Raw genomic sequence first — 18432 nt, 5'->3', positions numbered from 1 at the left:
CCCAATCTGGTTGTGGCCATATCACATACCTTCCTGGCCAGACTTCTATGAGGGAAGTTCTCTCTTCTACCTTATAAAGTTGTACCTGCCCTTTCCTTTGGCTTCCTTGCACCCCTTTAACTAAGCTCCCTAGGACAGATGGATTTTGTTTGCTTTCTGACAGCAATGCCCCTTCTTGAGTCAGCCAAGTTTGAGTGAAAACATTGCCATTGCAAGCATTCTATTTAAAATATATAATGATAGGTCCCTGGCTTACTGAATCCATTTTAAGCATTTATCACGTGTGGCTCACAAACCACCAAACATAGAGATTGGGTGTCTCCAAATCTCGGAACTGAATCTGGAGGGTAGTTTAGGGAATGGGCCCCATGCTCAGACTCCACCAGGCATCCACAATGGCAGGAAGGTTTGGGGGCTTGGAGAGATGCCATGGTGTGTGTGTTTGTGAAAGACAGAGACAGAGAGAGACAGAGAGACAGAGAGACAGAGAGAGAGAGAGAGAGAGAGAGAGAGAGACAGAGAGAGAGAGAGAGAGACAGAGAGAGAGAGAGAGAGAGAGACAGAGAGAGAGAGACAGAGAGACAGAGAGAGAGGGTTGTCCATCCTCTTCCCTTGGCCTCAGAGGTGGAGGCCACCTGCTGGGAAGACCTTGGAAAGGTGGGACCTGCAGTCTACTTAGAACCTCTTTCTCTCAAAACCCACAACTCTGAGCTTTTCATCTTTGACAGAAATAATAATACATATAATTCAAGTGAACATAATACTTGAAATATTGAAGTTAAACTTAAGGTTTACAAAAGTACTTTCCTCACTTCCTCTCACACATTTCACAGAATCCTATGAAGTAGGAAATACAAAGTTAACTTGTCCAGGGTCACAAAGTCATTAAGGGTCAGAGCCCGTGTGTGAATCCAGAATCTCCTGATACCCAAGTGCAGGGTTTGGGCCTCTGTACTTTCCCATTAGGTTCTTTTTTTTTTTCTCCCTCCTCCTCCTCCTTCTCCTCCTCCACCTGTGACTCTTTCTCTCTTCCCTCCCCCTCTCATTTCATCATATTCATCCAGACTGTTCTCTCAAACCAGACATTTAAGATGCAAAGTGTAGAGCTGGTGTTCAAATATTTGGTTTCTGAGATAACATTATTATCAGAGTTTCTGTTTTCTGTGACTTTCATTTTACATGTGTAAGCTACTACCATAGCACAGAGAAAACTGAAACAAGCTACTTAAGCTAACAGGTTTGTGTGTGTGCTCAAACATCGAAATAAGAACACTAAATCAATACAAACCTTACTAAGCCAAAAGTGGAGGGAGGGCAAATATTATTATTTCCTACTCCAGATAAGTTGTTAGGTTTTAGGGAGGCAGTCAGGTTGAATGGAAAGAACATGCAGTTTGTAGTTAAGATACTTGGGTTCACATCCCCAGCTGTGACATTTACTAACCATGTCATCCTAGGATAGACATTTAACTTCTCTCAGCCTCAGTTTACTCATCTGTAAAATGGGAAAGTAATATTTAACTCACAGGGTTGTGAGAATACATTTTGTAAGTCCTATGGACTTTCTATATGAGCTTTTTTTTTTAAGTTTAGTTCCCAGGGAACAATTTGTCTTTAAAAATTCATTCTCATTTCTCCCACCACCCCCCTCCAAAGCAACTGACCGTCTTAAATTAGACTACCAGAATGCATTTTTTTCTCTAAACTTTCTCTGGGAATATGAATGCTTGTCTATTCCCCTTCATTTTGTTGTATAATACACTGTATTAACTAGTGCCTTTGATGGGGTGGGGTGGGGTGTGGAGGGGGAGTAGAGAAGGGGAAAAAGGAGTACAGTGTGGAAGTTTCTTCAAAGAGTGCGCCAAGTAAAGCAGGGAAGTCAAAGCTCTATATTAAAATCCTGACTTGGTCCATTAAGGAGACATTTGTTCAGCCCTGACTGGCTTTTGTAGTCAACTCTGAAAGCATGAAAGTGTCCTCCGTGGAGAAGGCTCCATTATATTGAATTACTGTCAGCGTGGTCAGTCATTAGTTAGTGGGCAGGCCAGCTCCAATCGTCTCTTATAGACAGGTGGAATGATTGCTAACAAGGCACTTTTGAGAGGTTTATCTGTGCTGTTTTGTTCCCTTGTCATGGGTGCATGCCGGGACAAGCTTCAAAAGGACACAGATCCCAGTGGCTTTCCTCATCACTGTGTGCACACCTTTCAACCCGTTACACTCATGCTGCTTTCATCTTTAAAGGACAAAGACTGACTTGTTTGTGGACGTCCTAATGAATTAGACCAGCTACCAGCTAGAATACACATTCAAATGCTCCTGGCTCCAATGTGTGTAGTTTTCTGGTACTTCAAGGGCAAATTAGAAGAGTTATTGTGGGGGTGGAGTTTTTTATTGTTTTTTTTTTAAGATGAATGAATGGTTAGATGCAGTCTGTATTAAACCTTATCCCAGTTTGCTAAAAGGGACAATTCCCACAGATTGTCGTATTTCAAAGGCAAGATTTTGTTTCTGCTCAGAACAAGAAAAAGGTGCAAATATCATAAACCTAAAGAAAATGTCCATCTCTCTGTAGTGGGGGGAGTGGGAGGGGGTTGAGTAATCTTTGTCCTGTTGCAAGCCAGTGGCATCTTAACCTTTTCTATAAGTTGCTACTCTTGGAATTAAGAAGTTTGTGTGCATGGGAGGGACAGAATATAGTACTTTATAGAAGGGGCAAATTTACCAGAAAGCCAGCAGTGATGGGAATGCAGGTTTCAGAAGTAGCCTTCCAACAAAGAGCAGTCTCTACAATAAAGCAGAATGTAATGTTAGACAGTTAATTCACATTCAGATTTTAATGGGCCTGGATATTTGAGTTCAATAGCAAGATTTGTAAACTGGTTTGGATTAACAAGCCCCTGACTTCTCTGTGTAGATTAATTTTGGAATTCAAAACAGGCTACTCACTAGAAAACAGTCCCAGGGCAACGCATGGTTTCTTAACTGAATCCAATTGGAAATCCATCCCACTTCTCATATGGAAAGTCAGGCCACTTCATAATTCTTCTGAAGAACCCCAGGCATCAGGGATGTGCCATTAGTGTTTATTCCCGGGTGCAGGTTATAAAGGAAGTAAATAGTTTCATCTTTGAAATGAAAGGAGAAAGTTGAAAATTAGTCCTCCTTGGAATCTACACATAAGAGTGGCTTTTGTTAATATAAATCAAGAAACCTGAAGAGCCTCTAAGTTTTTTTATTATTATTATTTTATTTTATACCATCTGGCTATCCTTTTTGTTGACAAGTGTTTGGCATAAGGAACTATCCTTTTGCCCTTTAATAACAGGCCCTACCACTGTAGGGTATTAGAAAAAGATTCTGTAACAGTTTAAAAATTTCCTTCAGGGAATACTTTATAAAGTGAGCATGGGCTACAGGCATCTGCAGCTGTAACCTGGCTTGTGTTAAAATTTGGAAGGGGCTGCTCTGCATTCCAGCACACTACAGGCCTTCATTGGTGTGTAGCCAAAGGTTAATATAGATGTCACACAGTTTTTCTGTGGAGAGCCTTAGATATAAGAGTGCACATACAGCTGTGTTTTTAGTAACCCTTTCATAATCACTTCTTTTAAACCTCATTTTCCTCTTCTATAAATCAAAGATTTTTTTTCTGAGAATATTTGACCTAGATTTGAACTTATTTGATCTTCCCTGTACTTCCCACTTGAAACAAAGCAGATTAAATCTTGGCCCCCAGTGCCAGTTTAGGATCCCATGATTCAGTCCATACTTTAGGCCCGATGGTCAGATTTTTTTTAGTAAAAAATGAGAGAGGGAACAACAACAAATACAAACAAGGACAGTCAAAAAGATATGAAGAAAAGCAGAATTTTTAAAGATAAAGTGTATTCTTTGCACATAGACAGTCAAATTCATCTTGATAAATATCGTTCACATAATATTTGCATACAGTTTATAGTCCTATCAGAATTCCTCTTGTTTGAAAGGAAACCATCGCATAGCCAAGAAAGTAAATTGCCGGAGAGACACTTTGAGGATTGAATTCTGGGGAAACTACTGTCTCAGTTGATTACCACTTAGTGTGAATATCATTCTCTAAGGCTATTTTTGTTGCACTGCATGATGTGAATGTCTTGGACCTTTCTTGTCTCAGCCAGGCTGGACAGTCAGCTAGGGTTATTCTCTCTCAAGAAAGAGGGAGCCGTTACCACAAGAAGCTGGACTCATTAATTTCTTAAAGATAACTAGTAAGGCCTAGTCAGGATTGTTGACAGGCTCCTTTTTGGCAGGACACTGCTGTGTTTTACCTTAATACATTCTGGCAGTGTCACTGGGGTTAAGGCTGACACAAGGATGCGTGGATCCTGTCATGTTATTGTCAGAAGGAATGCAGGGATTAGGCTTAAAAGTGGTGGTGGGTGAGTGGTGCAGCTGTGTATACTTATTATAAAAGATTTAAGTCCCACTGGTAAAATCAATATATTAAATTGCAAGACCCTCTGTTTTTAATTAGTTTAAATCAAATATGTTGTTAGTACCATTATGCCTTCCTCTTCTCCCAGTGAGTGAGGAAATGCCAATATTTACATAGAAACTGTTAATTTGCGGTGAAAATGATAACACATTTAGCTTTACACATCCAAATAGCTCTAACTTGATAAATACCAGAGCAATGCTGAGTTGACATGTGAAGTCATTTGAGCAAAGGCATAGGGAGAGGACATATATTAATGACGACAGTCTAGAAGGAAGATTAGAAGATGCCCAGCACCCAGAGAAAGAAGGTTCATTTGATTCTTGATGCTCTGCTACCTTCACAGATCCAATCACCTGTTTTAGGAATGGTAGAGCCACCCTTAACCTCTGTGCACTGATCCAATATCAAAATATTAATTGAGGTTCACAATTCATCATTCTGCCTTTTATTTAAAAAATAATTTCTTTTAAGAATCACAAAAATAATTAGTGTGCAGCTGTTTTGAGTTGGAATATGGGTTTCAGCTCCAACAGTAGACTGGATCCTTGCACTGAGTAAATCAAGGGCACAGTATTTTATTACTAGGCTTCAAATAGTTTTCTTTCCTAATCTTGAGACTGTTTATAGAGGAAGAGGTTTTCTTTTGCTGCAAATGATCCCCCAATGCAAAACCACTGCCATCACCATACTGCCTGCTGATTATTAGCAGTTGAATCGATGGTGTTCAGCTGCAGTTGAATTCTGGTTCTTGGAGCAAATAGTATTTGACAAATAATATTTGACAAAAATGTGACTTGATATTTCTTAATACGAAACAGATATTTGGTATCGTTAACCTTCACTGATGAAAAATTGCCAGCATCAAAAGTAGACTAGCAATGCAAATAAACATTGGGTTCCCTTTCTCCCAATAGAAAAAAAATAGGAGTGTTTATGATTTTGAGGAATATTCCAAGTACATGAAGTTTGACACATACTTATGTAAAATTCAGACTAGCCTAGATTCTGTTCTTTCAACGTTTGTGTCAAGCTACATGTTGAATGCAGTGGAAAGCCTTCCCTGATCCAGATTGAGTGGATTGAATTAATGGCAACTCAGAGAGTACAAGTTTTAGTGTAATTGCTTTATTGTTTTGGAACCAAGATGCTTATAATCTGGTTCCTGTGCAAACATGTTTAACGTGTGTTAATGTGTTTCCAAACCAGACCCTCTCAGCAAAATTCTGCTTTTCATTAATTGACAGCAGTAGCATGGTACAGTATTTCAAAGAGCTGGCCAAATATAAACTGTGTTTCCAATTTCCTTACTTTCCTGTGTTTGGAATGCCAATGTTAATTTGTTCCCGTGGAAGAGTGAGGGCTGCCAACCACAGTTTTATATAAATGGCTTTACAGTGCACAGCTCCCAGTGTTCAATGACGCTTAGGAATGTCCTAGACTTCTCATGATACTTTTGTACCTAATGCTCTATGTGGAAGAGGGATGCTGCTGTTGCTGCTTTGCCATAGAAAAAATATTCATCATTAGAGGAATGGGAGAGCGGAAAAAACGCTGCCGGAGTTCTCATTCTGGAGGACCGAAGTTTCAAGCCCCATATAGCTCGTATGACCATGGGCCAATCACTTTACTCCCTAGGGCCTTGATTTCCTAATTTGTAAAACAGAGATCGTAATACTTGCTATGCCTACTTCCTGGGATGGCTGTGCAGAGAGTGCTTTGTAAACCTGAAAGAAACACTAGATAAATGCAAATTGCGTGTTGTTTTTTTTTTAGTTTTCCATAGTTAAGCTATGAATTTTTATCAATGAAATTCCTTGACCACCTTAGATGTACCGCGCAGGTCTCTATTTTTGACTTTGTAAGAGGTCAAATACATAATATGTAAGTATTTTGTGCTCTGTAGGGCCTGAGCACTGTTTGGTAGCAGTAGCTATTTCTAATTTTCTGCTTTGTTGGTAATTCAAAAGTTACAGTTTTTTTTATTCTTTGATCGGATAATACTGTGATAAAGTCAAGTCAAGCTTTTGGGGTTTTTTTGAGAGCTAAATTAGTGCCCGAAGGGTATCTGGTGAGAGTGAAGTGCCCTGTCTGGGGATATATTGTCATCCTAACCTTTTAAAAGCAACCAGTTAGTCTTGTTATATTTTAATTCGACTGTAGTTGAGGGTAAGGGGAGAGAAGCTTTCCTTTGTGGAAGCCAATCGAAGTACAAAATGTCCTACCTTGGACTGAAATTCTGTTAATGAATGCTTCTAGTTTGCCTCTCACAACTTTGTCACTTTATTGCAACAGGTGTGGGATCTACCCTCTGTACCGGTGTGATGCTGTAACAACAAACAAAGTGTTGTCTTGGGTCACTGAATTTAGAAGTCTTTTGAGAGTAGAGAGAGAAGGTAAAAAGCGCCTCGCTAAGGAAAGGCACTTTACATCATGTGTTTTGTCACTCAAGTCTTCCCATAAATTACCTTCAGCTATTTCTAAACTGTTTGAAAAATTCAGCCTACTGAGTATTAAGTTTCCATCCATCTCTGGGCTCACGTGGCAGTCTTTAACATCTTTATCTTCCTGGAGTGGCTTTTAAGTTAGAACCTTTTGTTGTCTGGTTTAATTAAATTTGGCTGGGAATGAGAACTTTCACTGTTTCCAGAACCTAGGACCTATATATTCTCATTTTTCACAATTTGATTTGGATTTTGATGGCACTTTAAATTCAATATTGTCTTCATAAAAGGATTTCAGAATCTTGTAAGGTGGGACTTAGCACAGTGATTCTCAGATTTAGAGAGCCTTTCGTCATTTTATTTCGTCACCTTATACTTAGGAAAGAAAGGTCTTTTGATGCAGTTTGGTTGTTCTGTACTTGACTCACAGGTACTTGACTTATGGCTAGAGGAAAAAATAAAGCCCTTATTGGTCCATGTGTCTGAATTACGATTACAGACATTTGGGAACATGATGCACAGCACAATAGGATCCTCTTGGTTCAGGAAAATATTGGTCACTCTAATAAGGGGGAATGCTACAGCAAAAACACAAGCAAAATTTACTCACCTCCATTCTGTTTTGTACAACTCCTATGTCTTTATTTAGGAATTTTTTTTTCCCTGTGAGTAAGCAGAGCCCTATTTTCACCAATTAAAGTGATTGTCTCACTTTCGATATTTACAAAGCAGCAGTGATTTCATCCAGTTTTACTTTGTACCTAGTAAAAGAAACAGACATATTAGCACTGACCTTGGTTTTGAAGGTACAGAATGAATGAGAGACCTGCACTTTTTCTAATAGGACCTTAAGTGGTGTTTTCAGTTTTGTGTTGTTTGTACTGACTGAAGTTTTTGGATTTCAGTTGTTTCTTATGCCAGATACATGCTATCTAGCACACTTCATCCCTCTCAAGCACTTTTGGCACCAGAAGTTTTAGGCTATGTTAACTGTTTCCTGATTTTTTTGTTTTTATTTTGTGATACACTTGGGTGTTTGCCAGTGCACATTCGGGAAGGTTGTCTTTTCTTCCTTTCTGGATATTGACATCTCCTACCACAGATGTCCTTCATGTAGAATATGGAGATATTATTATTCACTTAGCATCATTTGAACATGAGCTTTGGGGTCTGCAGGTAGTAGGCATGGATTTGTATCAATACATCTGTATTTTGTCAGTCAGTACCCTTTATGACAGAGGGTACATATTTGGAAGAAGGTTGCCTGGTATTAGGAGGATGAGTTTATCACATTGGGGGTGGGATGGAAGCACTGTGGTTTTTAAATGAGTTTATCACATCGCTCAAAATAATCTCCTAGTTATATCATCACTGACCTTGAGCTTGTTTCATTGGACACAAATTAAGGTGGAAGGACCTGAAAACCAACGTTGAATAAGAGGACAAAATGGGGGGATTTTGAAAAAAGATTTTACAGAAATAAGGGACTATTGTATAACTACACATTAGCTCAGTTGATTAGCACATGTGGATCAAAAGGTCATGGTTCAATCCCTACAGGAATTGAACACAATATTATCAGATCAAGTAATAAAAAGCTATAATTTTAAAATTACCAGCAAAGCAGCAAATTAGAAAGTAAGCCTTGATCTGCTCAATGGCCAGAACATCCTCCTAATACCAGGCAACCTTTTCCCAAACTTTTATATTTTTCTTTAAGGTTAACAACAAACTTTTCACATACTACCTCATTTGAACCCCATAAGTACACCATGAGGTAGTTGCTATTGGTATACTATTCCTATTATACAGAACAAGAAACTGAGGCTAAGAGAGGTCAGGAGACTTGCCCATGGTCACATAGTTAGGAAGGTTAGAAGATGGGAATTTCCCTTTGGAAGAGAACTAGTGAGTTTGCACAAGGTCCTTTATTCTGGAGCTCTCAAAATTGCTAACATTTCGATTTTAAAAGCCAAACATGCTAATTGTTCATTCTGGCCCCTTAAAGACCATGGATTAGTTAGACTGAGTAAATACTGGAATGATTTGAAAACTATAGCACTCTTCCACACCCCCTACCCCAGACTTTTATCTTGGTAGTTAAGGTGGCCATTGGGTTCAAGAAATCAACATGGAAAGACTGAAAGACCCCTATTTTCTAGTAGAATTATAGGTAACCTTTGTGTTCCCACTAAACTGAAATCTTGCTAAAGCAACAATTTGGAGATTTTTTGAATGACAGCAGCTACAGTTTGAAAGGAAAAAAAATATGTTTAGGAAAAGTAGCATTGTTTAGTATAAAGTACTGTATTTGAAGTCAAGAGTTTAGCATCAAATTCTGGCTTGTGACACTTCATAGCTGAGTGTCCATGAAGATCCCCTCTCAAGCAGAAGTTAATCTCTCTGAACCTCATCTTCCTTATCTGTAAAATGGAGATTATACAATGAGGTAGGTACATGTTATATGGAGATAGTGCTTTATAAACCTTAAAGTGCTACTTTTATTAGAGGGAAAGTCCATTTAATAAACAACCATTGTGTACAACGTGTTGAATTCAGTCTCCAAGAGGTTATAGGTTTAGATAAGGCACCCTGCACATAGTAGGTACCAACACTGTTCAATGATAACTACACCTTTAGGGAGTCAGTGAGGATTTTTTAACCTTTTTTTTTTGCCTGAACCTTATGAGGTCACTCTGTTCCCCACTCCTTCCTGCAAAAATCCTTTTTTTTCTGACTTGAAATTGAACATTCATTGAGAAAAAGACTTTTAAATGACTGTGGGTCTCATAATCTACATTGAGTAATAAATGTTTATATGATATAGGTTGCTGGTTGACTGTTTCCTTTTGGAGGAAACAATAAAGGCACCTACTTGCATTTTAACTACTTTACCACTGGGCTCTTAATTGCCTTATATCCACTTAATAAATTGAAGGGGAGAAGAACCAAAAATCATCTCTGTTTTTCTGCTGTGGCTCTGGCTGGTTTTTGTCTTGGAAATTCCTCCCAACTGGGTGCTGGGTTATTTCTCAAATGGGACACCGGGAAATGGAGGTGAAGGCTTTAATATGAACCACACACTCCCTCCTCTCTTTCTCCTTCCCCCACCCTCCCTTTCACATGGAAGCCAGTGGAAAAAGTGGCATTTCAAGGCTGATGGTCTCTGCTTTATTTTCCGGTTGAAGAGAGCAGAGATTGTAATCAAAATGTGAGCCCTCTCTTGGGAGCTTAGTGCTGCTTGGGACTGAGACATTTTGGTGACTAAGAAATGGAGACAGGAATAAATATGAGCCTGCCTTGATGGCAGACCTGTTAGCCCATCAGAATCTCTGTACTTAACCAAAATTGTTTTTACAGGGTTTTCACCTGAAAATGAGGTAGCACTGGTACAGTGGAAAAACATTTGGATCTGAACCCAGAAGACCTTGGTTTAAATCATAGTTTGCCCCTTACTATCTGTGTGACCCTTAGCAGTTCACTTAAACTTTCCAAAACTCAGTTTCCTTATTTGTCAAACCAAAGTGTTGGATTAGATGACTCCAAGACCCTTTTAATCTCTGAATTTCTGTTGTTGTTCAGTTGTTTCAGTTGTGACTGACTGTTTGTGACCCCATTTGGGGTTTTCTTGGCAAAGATATTGGAGAGGTTTGCCATTTTCTTCTCCAGTTCATTTTACAGATAAGGAAACTAAGGCAAATAAGGTTAAGTGACTTGCACAGGGTCCTACAGATAGTAAGGTTCTAAGGCCAGATTTGAACTCAAAAAGATGAGTTTTTCTTACTTTATCAACAGATGCTATTATTTCCAAGTGTATTCTGTTACCTGGGTGGTCATACAACCTTTGTTTCTCCTAACTGACCTCTGCAAATGTCTTGGTATGTAAGGGTGCCAGGGGTAACCTGGTGTAGCAGGTTCCTATGTTAGAGAGAGAAGGAAGCTCTGAGTTTCCCCAGGTGTGGAAAGGGGCTATTCAATTCCAAGGTAGCCAGGACCAGGCTGAGTCACTGGCCTCTTCCTTGGCAAGCAAAATGGGGCAGAAATACACATATCTTAAAAAAAAAATAGAAAACCACAGTGCTTCCATCCCACCCCCAATCATTTAAATAGTGTAATAGGCAATGCTTGTGAGTTTTTGCCAAGCAAACATTTTTGTCAACTCTAAGGCCAGCCTATCTGCACGACTGGTTTTGTTAACTTTTCCACCAGGAAACCTCTGAAGTGCCTCCAGACTTCCTGGCCCAATAAGAAAGTTTGCAGGGGGTAATGACAAGCCCATTTGTGCCAAACTTCATTGGATTGACCTAGCTGCACCAGAACAAATGTTTTGTTTCATGGAAATGATGGCAATTCTTCAGTCCTTGAAACTTTTGTGGGCAAAACAATGTTCCTGGCTGGAGTATTTGCATGGTTAACATTGAAGTAAAGTATCAGTGTTTTGAGTTGAGGCAGTTGGAACAAGTAGTTACTAGCCTGTATTTGCCAACTGCATTGTCTAAAGTGTAGTAAGATTGTGAAATTGGAGTCAGAGGACTCGGATTCAAATCCTGACTTTCTTTTTTACTGTGTGACTTTGAACAAACTACTTATGTTTTCTGGGCTTCAGTTTCTGTAAAATGAGTGTTAGATTAGAAAATTCTTTGGGGTCCCTTCCATGCTAAAGTCAGTGTAGTATATAGAAAGCCAGACCTGTAGTCAGGAAGATCTGAATTCAAATCCAGCCTCAGATACTTACTAAGCTGTTTGACCCTGGGCAAGTCACTTAACACTGTTTGCCTCAGTTTCCTCACCTGTACAATTAACTGGAGAAGGAAATGTCCAACCACTCCAGTATCTTTCCCAAAAAAACCCCAAAAGGGGTCATGAAAAACCCATGATCTAAGTAGGTGATGCAGTGAATAGAATGCTGTAGTTGGAGTCTGAAAATCATGAGTTCAAATCCTGGCCTCAGACAGCTTCCCATATGACTCTGGACAAATCATTTAACCTCTCTTAGTCTCAGTTTCTTCACCTGTAAAATAGATAGAATAGTACTTTCTTCACAGGGTTGTTTTAAAGAGCAAACATATAAAATCTTTTGCAAGCATCAAAGCGCTGTCAACACCATTGTTATCACAGTCATCATCCTTGTGGGGCCCACTTAAAGACCCAGAAACCCAGTTTCGTGTTATAACCACTGGAGTTCCCACCCTCTGCTGCCTACTTTTTAAAAAAATTATTAATTTATTTATTTTTAGTTTTCAACATTCACTTCCATAAGTTTTAAATTTTCTCCCCCTTCCTCTCCCCTCCCTCCTCAATTCGACATGCAATCTGATATGGCTCTACACATACATTCCTATTAAACACATTTTCACATTAGTTGTGTTGCATAGAGGAATTATAATGAATGGGAGAGAACATGAAAAAGAAAAAAACAAAACAAAAAAAGAAAATGGTCTGCTTTGCCCTGCATTCCGACTCCATAGTTCTTTCTCTGGATGTGGATGGCATTTACTATCATGAGTCCTTTGGAATTGTTTTAGGTCTTTGCATTTCTGAGAAGGGCTAAGTCTATGAAAATCAGTCATCGCACACTGTGGCTGTTTCTGTGGACAATGTTCTCCTGGTTCTGCTCACTTCACTCAGTATCAGTTCATACAAGTCTTTCCAAGATTTTCTGAAGTCCACCTGTTCATCATTTCTTACAGCATACCAGTATTCCATTACATTCATATACACAACTTGTTTAACCATTCCCCAACTGATGGGCATCCCCTCGATTTCCGGTTCTTGCTCAGCTGCCTACTTTTAAAGGCTTTATCAGAAAATCAAAAATGGGAAGTATTCTATAATTCCCAGGGTATAGGTCATAAGTATATTTCTTGAATTATGGTATCTAAGAATAATTCATATTCAATGCTTTATTCACAAGTACACTGAAAGGTAATGTGGCACAGATATTATCCCCATTTTATAGACAGGAAAACTGAGGCTCAAAGAGGTAAGGCAGCTATCTTAGAACCAATATGTCTAAACTCCATTGTATCAGAGATGGGAATTGAACCCGGGTCTTCAGATTCTAAGAAGACTGCTTTTCATATTCCACCATGCTGCCTCCCAATGTATTCATATCTTGAGATAACTTTCTTCAATATGATTACCCAATATACAAGTGAAAGTTTAAATGTGTTGAAAGTTAGACACATGGCAAACTAGGTTCATTCTCCAAGTTCTTGTTCTACTAGAAAGTTGGCTCTTGTGATTTAAAACTGTCTTTTCTCCATATTATCCTAGAGAATGCAAGGCAGCCTAAATGAGGTTGTGTCTACACTTGCAAGCTGTTTAAAAAAAATTGGGAAAGAGGACATAATTGCTGATGGTGAGTCGGGATGATAATCAGCTTTTTGACTGAATTTTATGAGTTGTTTTCCTAAATTATTTTGCATATAGCTTATGAGTAAAACTATTTTAGGAGTTATGTAAGAATAACTTGATTTCAATGTTCATTTTTAGGGATTTACCAAAGAGTAATTTCTTTTCTTGGCCATAGGTGTAGTCTCTGACCAAATCTGTGTGACTGAACTAAAGAAAGGGAAAATAACAGATGTTGGAAGGACTGTGGGGAAAACAGGCCCTTTAATTAATACACTCTTGATAGCTTTGTGAATTGGTGAGACATTCTGGAAAACAATTTGGAACAATGCCCCAGAAGATAGTAACCTATATATAATCTTTGACTCAGTGATACTATTATGCCTATAGAATACTATTAAGCTATTAGAAATGATGAAATGTATGGTTTCAGAGAAATTTGGGGAGACTTGTATGAACTGATACAATGTGAAGTGAACAGAATCAAGAAGACAAGCCAATAACCACAACATTGTAGTGACAAATCATGTTTAAATATTTAAAAACTCTGATCAATTATTCTGAGTGATGGCAACCAGTATTGATGATGAAGCTAGCTACCCACCTCTTGATAAACAGGTAGGTGATGAACTTGAGATGTAGAATGAGATATGCATTTGTGGACATAGCCAATGTGGGAATTTATTTTCCTTAATTATAAATATTTATTATAAGAGTTTTGTTTTTATTTTTATTTTTTCCAGTGGAGAGAGGGAAGGTGACAAGGAGAGAAAATAAATACTTGTTAATTGAAAAAATAAAGAAAAGTTCTAAAAAGAGAGCATTCACTCATTCAGTATATCAACAAACATTTGTTAAGTAACTACTGTGTGTAAAGAAGTATTTTAGATACTGGAAGAAATTAAAAAAAAAAGATAAGACAATGATCATTGCCCCGTGGGAAGATTAGAGTCTGGTTAGGGGTGGTAGTGAGGAATGGTAAGACAGTAGTACATCTCATTATAATACACATTATTATATTATGGTTGAAGCAGCATCATGGGTTGGGTAGAAGTGGCAGGAAGACCTATGTCTATGTCCCTGACACATACTTATCTCTGTGATCAGAGACAAATTACTGAACCCCTCAGTTTCTTTAACAACTCTTCCCCAATAGAATAAACATTCCTCGGGGTTAGGGTAATTCATTTTTGTCTTCGTGTTCCTGGGGTCTAACAGAGTGCCTAACACATAGTGGGGGTTTAATCAAGTTTATTGCTTGAGATGTTCCTAGCCTGAGGTACCCCACAAAAGATTTAAAACAAAGTGTTACTAAAGGTCCAAAAAAGAGAAAATTATTACCAAGTAGGAAAGCAAGGAAAGTTTCATCAAAGGAATGGCATTTGAGCTGGGTTTTTAAATGTGAGAAGGAATTGAAGAGGGAAAGGAAAGTCTTTCAGGGGCTAGGGGATGCAACTTAAATAAAGGCACAAAGGAAAGGCTGGAAGATTCAAGTTCAAATCCGGCTTCAGACACTTACTAGCTATGTGACCATGGCACTTAACCTCTGTTTGCCTCAGTTTTATCATCTGTAAAATGAGCATAATAATAGCACCTACCTCCCAGGGTGGTTGTGGGAATCAAGTGAAATAATATTTGTAAAGTATTTTACAAACTTGGAAGCCGTATATAAATTCGAGTTATTATTGTTAATCAAGATAGTTTGCTTAGGCTTGAAAGATGTATAATCATAAGTTCAGCAACAGCTTAAGTCTAGTAAGGAAGGCATATTTTTGTTGTTGTTGAGTTGTTTCAATTGTATCTGACTCTTCATGACCCAGTTTGGGGTTTTCTTGGTGAAGATACTGGAGTAGTTTTCCATTTCCTTCTCTAGCTCATTTTACAGATGGGGAAACTGAGGCAAACAGGGTTAAGTGACTTTCCCAGGGTGACACAGATAGTAAGTGTCTGAGGCCAGATTTGAACTCACTAAAGTGAGTCTTCATGGCTTTAGGCCCAGCATTCCATCTATTGCCCATCTAGCACCCTAAGACACATTTACAAATAATAAAATGAAGAGAATTCACACTTGTATCATGAAGGGAGACTAACCACATATACTGACTGAATGAGTTAAGAAGATGAGTCACCTGTCCAGAGTGCTTCCTTGGATACTGAAAGAACTAGTGGATTTGATTGTTGAGCTATTCTTGATGATATTTGAAAATTCTGTCAAATAATAGAGGTACCACCATAAGGACTGGAGAAAGGCAAAGATCTTAGTTTTCAATTAAAGGAAAGAGAATAGTCTACAGCCTCCAACAATTCTGATAAAATCTAGGATGGATTATTAAAGAGATAATAAAGATCTAGATAAGTCAGTAATGATGGGGAGTTCAGGAAGACTAGCACCTCTGGTGTGAGGGCTTGCCAAGTCTTTTTCAGGACTGCTCACCCACCTTTAGCATTCACCCAACTCTCACCTGTGACTCACAGAAACTCGGGAAACCTGTCTTGGTAGATGATCTAAACCAGGTTGAGGGTAACCGACAGCCTCAAACATGTCAGTGAGTTAGGGGGATGTCTACCCCAAGCATGGAAAAACTTTACTTTGCAGAATGGGTGAATGAGCACAGTTTGTTCCAATGGCTATGAATGTGGCTGACGTCATTGCTGTGGAGTGTGTAGAGCTTGGTCAGACATTGAAGGCACCAAGGCCATCTATCCACCGCATCCCAGGCCATTGGACAGAGATGATTCTGGGAGAAGGGAGGCTGACTACTTTGTGCAGCTCTGCACAGGGCTTGTGACTGGGAGCTTCTTGAGAGCAGGGACTGTCTTTTGCCTCTGTATTTCTCCTCTTGTATCCCCAGTGCTCAACACAGTATCTGACACATAGTAGGCACTTATATTCATTGGCTGACTATCATTTAATATTTTTGCCTGTGGCTTGGATAAATACATAGATGGCATGTTTATCAAATTTGTAGATGATATGAAACTTGGATGGATGACTAACATACTAGATGAGAGCGATGCTTCAAAAAGAATAGCATTGGTTCTAACCAGGAACAAAAGGTGGAATTGCTGAGGGACAGTAGTGGGCTTGATACCAGGGAAAACCCCTAACAGTTAGAGTTATTAAAAAATTGAGCTGCCTCAGCGTGTAGTAGATCCATTATCATTGGAAGTCTTCCCAGTAGAAGCTGGAGGACCAGTTATTGGGTATCTTGTATGGGGCCTTCTTTTTTCAGGTGTGGGTTGAATTAGATGACTGTAATTCTGTAAACAGTTGTGTATCCACTGCAATATTCTGGAATCTGTGAGGGATACTATATAGAGAAGCTGAAGGCAGGATCATGTCTTTAACTTTTCACATATATGTGTATGTTGTTGTCATTCAGTTATTTACAACTCTTCATTATCCTATTGAGGGTTTTCTTGGCAAAGATACTGGAGTGGTTTGCCATTTCCTTCTCCAGTTCATTTTACAGATGAGGAAACTGAGGCAAGTAGGTTAAATGACTTGTCCAAGGTCGCATAGATAGTAAGTGTCTGAGACTGTATTTAAACCCATAGCTGCCCCTGCATGTGTATATTTTTTCTATTGTGTTCTCTCTCCAGTAATAGTGAGAGATCCATGAAGGCAGGGATCATATCTTCAACTTTACTATGTAGGATCTCTATAATATTTTCTTTTTTTTTTTTTGCTTTTTGGAGGGCAATTGGGGTTAAGTGACTTGCCCAAGGTCACATGACTAGTTTTTGTGTTAAGTGTCTGAGGCCGGATTTGAACTCAGGTCCTCCTGACTCCAGGGCTGGTGCTCTATTCACTGCACCACCTAGACGCCCCTCTCTATAATATTTTCAACTTCTCTGTTTGTATATATATATATTTTTCTGCTTTCCTAATGTTCTCCCCAAAAACCTAAGTGGTACCGAGGGAAGAACTTGCAAAATCTTGTAAATAAGAAAACTTGGGGTCAAATATCACTTCTCATTGTTATCAGTTGGTCTTGGAGCAACAAATCACTTTGTTTCCCTAGGCCTCAATGTCTTCATCTGTAAAATGAGTGGTTTGTGGACTAGATGATCTCTGAAGTCCCCTCTCACTCAAAATCCATGATTCCATCACTTTTCACATTTCAGACAAAGGCATATTGAAAACTTGAAGATCTGGATGAAAGAAAATTGTGAGACTTTCAGCCCTGGGCACTCATGGGGGCTTATGCTAAATACTACTGAGTATAAAGATGAGCCAGCTGTGGGTCCCCTACCCCAGGCCACCAAAGTTACTCTTCGGTGCTTAATCAGCTCTGGATGAAACATCTGGTTTGCAGTCACTGTGCTCACAGCAATCCCTAGGAAGTGCAAGACCCAGGGCAAATCACACTGGGTGGCCCCTCTTTTCCAACACTCATCTCCTCATGAAATTAGGTTAAGAGGACTATCAAGGGTAACCTTTAAGGGGGAAAATCACAAAACATGTAACTTGAGGGCACTTTGTAGAAAGAGCAGTCCCTATCTGCTTCACTATCATGTTCATGAGTGCATATCATGACTCTGTTCTTTTACAGAAAATACAGTCCAATCCCCTTATTTTATAAGTGAGGAACCAGAAGCATTGAAGGGGAGAGTGACTTTCCCAAAGTCACACAGCTAGTAGTTAAGGAGTCATTAAGAAGTGTTGGGACCCAATGCAGGTCATCTGTTTTCGAGTCCATCACTCTTTTAACTAAACAAGCTTTCTCTCTCTTTTTTTTTAGCACCCTTTGGGAGCCCCTTCATTTCCACTCCCCACCAAATCCTTTCCTGAGTCATTACTCAACAGCCTGGTTGAGACATGACAGGACTCCCCAATGACCATTATTTGAATTCGCCTGTTGAGGGCTGATCATCAAGCCCAGGTGGAGGTTATTGGATATTGTATTGGATTTGTCCTGAGGTCAGCTGTCAATAGGATGCTAGCATGTAGAATGGGGCAGGAAAACCCTTTGCTATAGAGTGGGGAGAATGACTCCTTGATTCTTGGTCTTTTCCTTGCAGAACTTTTGAAAGTGGTGTTATGAAGCATCTGTTATGACATGGGGAAACCCAAATAATAAGATAGAATTCTCCTCACCTGTGATAAAGTTTGCCTTGGGAGGCTTTACTTCAACTTTTGTGCTTTCTTTGTGA

General features: G+C 39.1%; 1 protein-coding gene across 1 annotated transcript in view; it reads left to right on the top strand.

Annotated features, from left to right (window-relative positions):
• Positions 1 to 18432, top strand: part of BMP7 (bone morphogenetic protein 7) — a 97302-nt gene that overhangs the window by 2358 nt on the left and 76512 nt on the right. The window lies entirely within an intron of this gene.

Source organism: Petaurus breviceps, unplaced genomic scaffold (genome assembly GCF_028583685.1).
Source record: "Petaurus breviceps papuanus isolate PSGF00001 unplaced genomic scaffold, PetGlider_PUasm1.0 90847, whole genome shotgun sequence".
Taxonomy (NCBI): Eukaryota; Metazoa; Chordata; class Mammalia; order Diprotodontia; family Petauridae; genus Petaurus; species Petaurus breviceps.
This window is presented reverse-complemented; position numbering and strand designations above follow the sequence as displayed.